General features: G+C 44.1%; 1 non-coding gene across 1 annotated transcript; it reads left to right on the forward strand.

Annotated features, from left to right (window-relative positions):
* Positions 1-6,436: 6,436 nt before the first annotated feature.
* Positions 6,437-6,542, forward strand: LOC140810974 (small nucleolar RNA R71). The gene has a single exon (XR_012113370.1). It is a non-coding gene; the product is annotated as a small nucleolar RNA R71 (small nucleolar RNA).
* The last annotated feature ends 243 nt before the right edge of the window (positions 6,543-6,785 follow it).

Genomic DNA, 6,785 nt, shown 5'->3' on the forward strand with positions numbered 1-6,785 from the left:
TTTGCCCTCTTCCGCTGTTCGTCCTCTCGGCAAATTGGCTTCATCGGTTGAAGCCATTCCTCGTCGTCCCTGAAGTGCACCCCGGCCCGGGCACATAATTCGGAAATGATAGTCGGGAAGAATAGACCTATGTGGCTGTTGTGGGTGCTTAGAGTGATTTGCGAGTTGATAAGTTTCCCCACATCGATGTCATATCCTCGGTGCAACGCAAAAAGTAACACCGCACGCTCCTTTTGCACCTCGCTTTTGTGCGAGACAGGCATCATCCGCCGGGCCACAAACAAGTACCACAAGGCCATATCCGCCCTCAAGTATTTCTCATCGAAGCAGCTCGGTGATCCACCCAATGGTTTCCACATTGCACCCAGGTGGCACAAACTCTCGATAATCAGATTGTAGTCGGGACTAACCATCAGTGCCTGGAAAGCAGAGTCATCTACCTCGGCCGTTTCCAGGAGGGCGTTAATCGTGGTCGAATCGAACGGCACAAGCTTGCCCCTAACAAATGCCCTCCCATCAGTGCGCTCGACGGCATTGGCGTAGAATTCTCTAACTACCGATACCACTGCCGCTTTAGGTTGTTCACTAAATTTCTCCCATCCCCTTCTTTCTAAGTCCACCAAAGGTGGCAGATAACGATCCTCAAAAGTCCGACGAAATCCCCTCTCGGTGATGGGGTTTCGGTGAATTTTAGCGTGTTCATATCTAGCCCGAGCCTACACACTCACAAAACGTGTTCTATCAAAAGCGGAAGACGAAGAAGAAGAGCCGAGGTTACCTTTTTGTCTTTTAGGAGCCATAGGAGTGGAGGGATGGAAGAGGAAGACGATGGCCGGAGCAAAGACCCGATTGATGAACTAGGCGTGTGTTCCTACGAAGAAGAGTCGCCTTGCCGAGGTTGGGAGAAGAAATCGACCACCTGCACACAAAAATTGAAGGAGATAGTGAAGAAGAATTAGGGAATTTTGGGGTTGGGGCGTGCAGAAAATGAAAGGGGGAAAGGGGATCTGTGACTTAAAAGGAAGTCGCGCTCGAGCGGTAGAAAATTACCGCTCGAGCGCCGAGTCCTCGGGAAAAATTTTTGAGAGGCAGATGTTCGCGCTCGAGCGGTAAAATATTACCGCCCGAGCGCCAAGCTCTCTGGACTTCTGTATTAGCTTCGCGCTCGAGCGGTAATAAATTACCGCCCGAGCGCCGAGTTCTTGGGAAAAAATTCACATTCCACCTTTTTTTTTTTTATATATACAACAACAGTAAAACAAAATATGCTGACACGAACGAAAAAGAAAAGTAAATTAAATGCAAGAGAAGGGAAAAGAAGTAAGTTCTCAATTTATCGTCGAGAGCTAGACTGTCGGTCTGTCTCAGTTCGGCGTGTCTTGGAACCGAGTGATTCCAAGTTGCGGCTCAATTGTGCCACCCATGTAGTGCTTCAGTCGTTGGGCATTGACCGTAAATGCCCCATCCTTCCCATCTTTCAATTCTACAGCTCCCGATGGATAAACTTTCGAGATCACGAATGGACCGGACCATCGTGACTTCAATTTCCCGGGAAATAGTCGCAACCGGGAGTTGTAGAGTAGGACACTTTCGCCTTCTTTGAATTCTCTCTCGATGATCCTCTTATCATGAGCCTTCTTTGTTTTCTCTTTGTATGACAATGCAAGATCATAGGCCAGATTTCGGAACTCCTCCAATTGATCTAGTTGAAGCAACCGTCGTTCACCTGCATCAGTAAAGTTAAAGTTTAGTGCTTTGGTTGCCCAATATGCGCGATGCTCTAACTCTACAGGTAAGTGACATGCTTTACCAAACAATAATCTGTACGGTGTCGTGCCTATTGGTGTTTTGAAAGCAGTCCTATATGCCCAAAGAGCATCATCTAATCTCACCGACCAATCCTTCCTACTGACACCTACCACCTTCTCCAAAATTCGCTTTATCTCTCGGTTAGACACCTCAACTTGCCCACTCGTCTGGGGGTGATAAGGGGTAGAGATCTTATGTGTGACACCATATTTGCTTAAAAGTTTTTCAAAAAGTTTGTTGCAAAAATGAGTGCCACCATCACTAATGATTGCTCGTGGTGTTCCAAAGCGGTTAAAAATGTTTTTCTTCAAAAATTTTCGAACCACTTGAGCATCATTAGTGGCGTATGCTTCCGCCTCTACCCACTTAGACACATAATCCACCGTCACCAAAATGTATTTTTTCGTGAAAGAACTGGGAAACGGTCCCATGAAATCTATTCCCCACACATCAAAAACCTCACACTCAATGATATTATTTAAAGGCATTTCGTGACGGTTAGAGATGTTACCTGTCCGTTGGCATTTATCACATGCTAGCACATAAGAACGAGCATCTTTAAAGAGGGTTGGCCAATAAAAGCCACATTCGAGTACCTTAGATGTCGTCCTCGTTGGTCCAAAGTGACCACCTACCTCACGGTCATGGCAATGGTTGAGAATCTTATAAAACTCTTCCTCCGCAACACACCGTCTTATCATGGAATCTGCACAAATCTTAAACAAGAACGGTTCCTCCCAAAAATAGTATTTCACGTCAGAAAAGAATTTCTTTCGTTGGTGAAAAGATAAGTTCGGTGGAGGTGTGCCTGTGACAAGAAAGTTAGCGAAATTTGCATACCATGGACAATTTCTCACCTCAAATAGTTGCTCATCCGGGAACCAATCATTGATAGCATGATCAACAGAATCATTACAAATACATTCTAATCTAGACAAATGATCTGCAACCACATTCTCAACACCCTTCTTATCTTTTATTTCTAAATCAAATTCTTGCAATAATAGAATCCACCGAAGTAGGCGTGGTTTTGCATCTTTCTTAGCAAGTAAATGTTTCAGTGCAGAGTGGTCAGTGTAGACAATGACTTTAGACAAAACAAGATATGCATGAAACTTGTCAAGTGCAAACACTACTGCAAGTAACTCTTTTTCGGTGGTAGCATAATTCAATTGTGCCTCATCTAGAGTTTTACTTGCATAGTATATAGTGTGGAATACCTTGTTGACAATTTCTCACCTCAAATAGTTGCTCATCCGGGAACCAATCATTGATAGCATGATCAACAGAATCATTACAAATACATTCTAATCTAGACAAATGATCTGCAACCACATTCTCAACACCCTTCTTATCTTTTATTTCTAAATCAAATTCTTGCAACAATAGAATCCACCGAAGTAGGCGTGGTTTTGCATCTTTCTTAGCAAGTAAATGTTTCAGTGCAGAGTGGTCAGTGTAGACAATGACTTTAGACAAAACAAGATATGCATGAAACTTGTCAAGTGCAAACACTACTGCAAGTAACTCTTTTTCGGTGGTAGCATAATTCAATTGTGCCTCATCTAGAGTTTTACTTGCATAGTATATAGTGTGGAATACCTTGTTCTGTCTTTGGCAGAGGACAGCACCTACCGCAGTATCACTAGCATCGCACATGATCTCGAAGGGTAGATCCCAATCCGGTGCTACCAAGACAGGAGCCGTCACCAAGCGCTCCTTCAACTTCTCGTATGCCTGCAAACAATCAGAATTAAAGTCAAATGGCACATCTTTCATAAGTAAGGAAGATAGAGGTTTGGCAACTTTAGAAAAATCTTTGATAAAACGCCGGTAAAAACCGGCGTGGCCTAGAAAACTTCTAACTCCCTTTATGGACGCCGGAGGTGGTAAGTTCTTAATCACTTCAACTTTCGCCTTGTCCACCTCGATTCCGTCCCCCGAAACCTTGTGCCCTAGGACAATTCCCTCTTGTACCATGAAGTGGCATTTTTCCCAATTAAGCACCAAGTTTGTTTCCTCACATCTCCTCAACACCACCGTCAGATTCTGCAAACAATCATCAAACGAAGAGCCAAATATCGAGAAATCATCCATAAAAATTTCAAGGAAAGTTTCTATCATATCATGGAATATAGCGGTCATGCAACGTTGAAATGTGGCAGGGGCATTACAAAGACCAAACGGCATGCGGCGAAAAGCAAAAGTGCCGTAAGGACAAGTGAAAGTGGTTTTCTCTTGGTCCTCCGGTGCAATCATAATTTGGTTGTACCCCGAATACCCATCCAAAAAGCAATAAAACTCATGACCCGCTAACCTCTCAAGCATCTGATCAATAAAGGGAAGGAGAAAGTGGTCTTTACGGGTGGCATCATTCAATTTTCTATAATCAATGCACACACGCCATCCCGTAACCGTCCTAGTGGGTATTAATTCATTATTTTCATTTGTGATAACAGTAATCCCACCTTTCTTTGGCACACATTGAACAGGACTTACCCATGCACTATCAGATATAGGATAGATAATACCTGCATCGAGAAGCTTAATCGTTTCAGCTTTCACTACCTCTTGCATCTTAGGATTCAATCTTCGCTGAGGTTGCACAAGAGGTGAGTACTTCTCTTCCATCAAGATCTTGTGCATGCAGACTGACGGATTGATTCCTTTGATATCCGCCACCTTCCACGCAAATTCACCCTTGTGTGCTTTCAATACTTCCAACAGTTTGTCCTCCATCACATCTGTCAAAGCAGCAGAAACAATGACAGGTAAAGTGTTATTCTCACCTAGGTACACGTATTTGAGGTGTGGAGGCAACGGCTTCAGCTCAAGTGTTGGGGGATCCTCGATGCTTGACCTTTGAGGGGTCAAATCTCTTCGTTATCCTAGATCCTCTAGTCGCATCCTCATTGGCCTTCTCCATGGTTGGTTGGCATTAAAGTGTGCCACAATTTCAGCTCTCTCCTCATCCAATTCCTCTTCTCCCAATTCAGTATCGATAGTGGCCTCCAAAGGGTCCCTTAGATCATCCTGCACATAGTTAGACGCAAGAGAGTCAAAAGCATCAATTCGAAAACAACTATCAGAATGCAGTGTGTGCTTAAGTGCATTAAAAACGTCAAATGTAATCTCTTCTTCGCCCACTCTCAATCTCAACTTCCCCTCTTGCACATCAATCAGTGCCTTGCCAGTTGCAAGGAACGGTCTACCCAAAATGAGAGGCATCTCGGTATCCTCCTCCATGTCGAGCACCACGAAATCGGCAGGAAAAATTAATTTGTCCACTTTCACTAGCACATCCTCAATCACTCCGCGGGGGTACTTGACCGATCTGTCAGCCAGTTGCAAGGACATCCTCGTCGACTTAGGCTCGCCCAACCCAAGTTTCCTAAACACAGAAAATGGCATCAGGTTAATACTTGCACCAAGATCACATAATGCTTTATGAAAAACAACATCACCAATCATGCAAGGAATAGAGAAACTCCTTGGGTCTTTTAGCTTCGGTGGGATTTTGTTTTGCACCAAAGCAGAGCAACTCTCAGTCAAGTTCACTGTCATGTGATCCTCCAATTTTCGCTTGTTAGCTAAGATGTCCTTTAAGAATTTGGCATAACTAGGCATTTGCATTAAAGCATCGGCAAAGGGAATATTGATATGCAATTTTTTAAACACCTCAAGAAATTTGCCGAATTGTGCATCTAGTTTTGCCTTTTTCAATGCTGCAGGGAAAGGCGGGGGGATAACAATCTTAGGATGTGCCGTGGGTGCTGGTGTAGAGTTAGATGACTTACCTTTTGACGCCTCAGCATGCTCATCCGATACTTGGCTTTTCTCTTTCTCTCTAGGCTCCAAAATCTTTCCACTCTTCAACTCAATGGCCTTCACTTGCTCTTTTGGATTAGTTTCGGTGTTGCTTGGCAAGGTGCCCGGCTCTCGACTTGCTATCATCTTGGCCAATTGTCCAATTTGATTCTCGAGCCCCTTTATTGATGCATCTTGGTTTTGGAGTCGAGTTTCAGTGGATGAGATAAACTTAGTCATCATTTGTTCCAAGTTTGACTTTTCTTCTCTAGGAGGATAGGATCTGTACATCGGTTGTTTCCCATATTGTTGTCCTCCCTGCGGCCTATTCTGATTGTTTTGACCGCCCCATGAGAAGTTGGGATGTTGCCTCCATCCCGGATTGTATGTATTCGAGTAAGGGTCATTCCGTGGACGGTTTTGGACTCCCACTTGATGTACAGGTGCTCCTTCGGGCACATAGAATGGATTATCATCTTGACAATCTTTCACATAGTGCTCACCTCCACATTTCTCACAGAATACCTCTTGCAAACGCATAGCCGTGCCACCCAAGTTCAAGCCATCTATTTTCCTGTTTAAAGCATCAAGTTGTGCAGTAATAGCAGAAAAATAAGTTACCTGGTGCACTCCTGCACTTCTCCGCTGGTTGTTTCTGTCAGATTGAGGATGATAACTGCTAGCAGCCATCTCCTCCAACAACTCATATCCTTCTTCCACAGTCTTCCTCAACAGGTTCCCACACGCAGCAGCATCTATCATAGTACGGTTAGGAGTAAGCAAACCATAATAGAAGGTTTGAACGACTAACCCAAGTGGCAACTCGTGATGTGGGCATCTTCGTAATAGATCTTTGAAACGCTCCCATGCCTCATATAGTGACTCTTGATCGAACTGAGCAAATGTTGTGATGTCTGCCCGCAGCTTCATGGTCTTCGATGGAGGAAAGTATTTGATGAGAAACGCCTTTGCCATGTCCTCCCATGTAGCTATCGAACCTACAGGTAAACAATTCAACCAAGCTTTAGCTTTATCACGCAAAGAGAAAGGAAATAAACGCAGTCTAACAGCATCATCAGAGACTCCATTAAATTTAAAAGTATCGCAAATCTCAAGAAAATCCGCGATGTGTGTGTTTGGATCGTCCACAGCAGTTCCTCCAAATTGGA

Source organism: Primulina eburnea, chromosome 13 (genome assembly GCF_022965805.1).
Source record: "Primulina eburnea isolate SZY01 chromosome 13, ASM2296580v1, whole genome shotgun sequence".
Classification (NCBI taxonomy): Eukaryota; Viridiplantae; Streptophyta; class Magnoliopsida; order Lamiales; family Gesneriaceae; genus Primulina; species Primulina eburnea.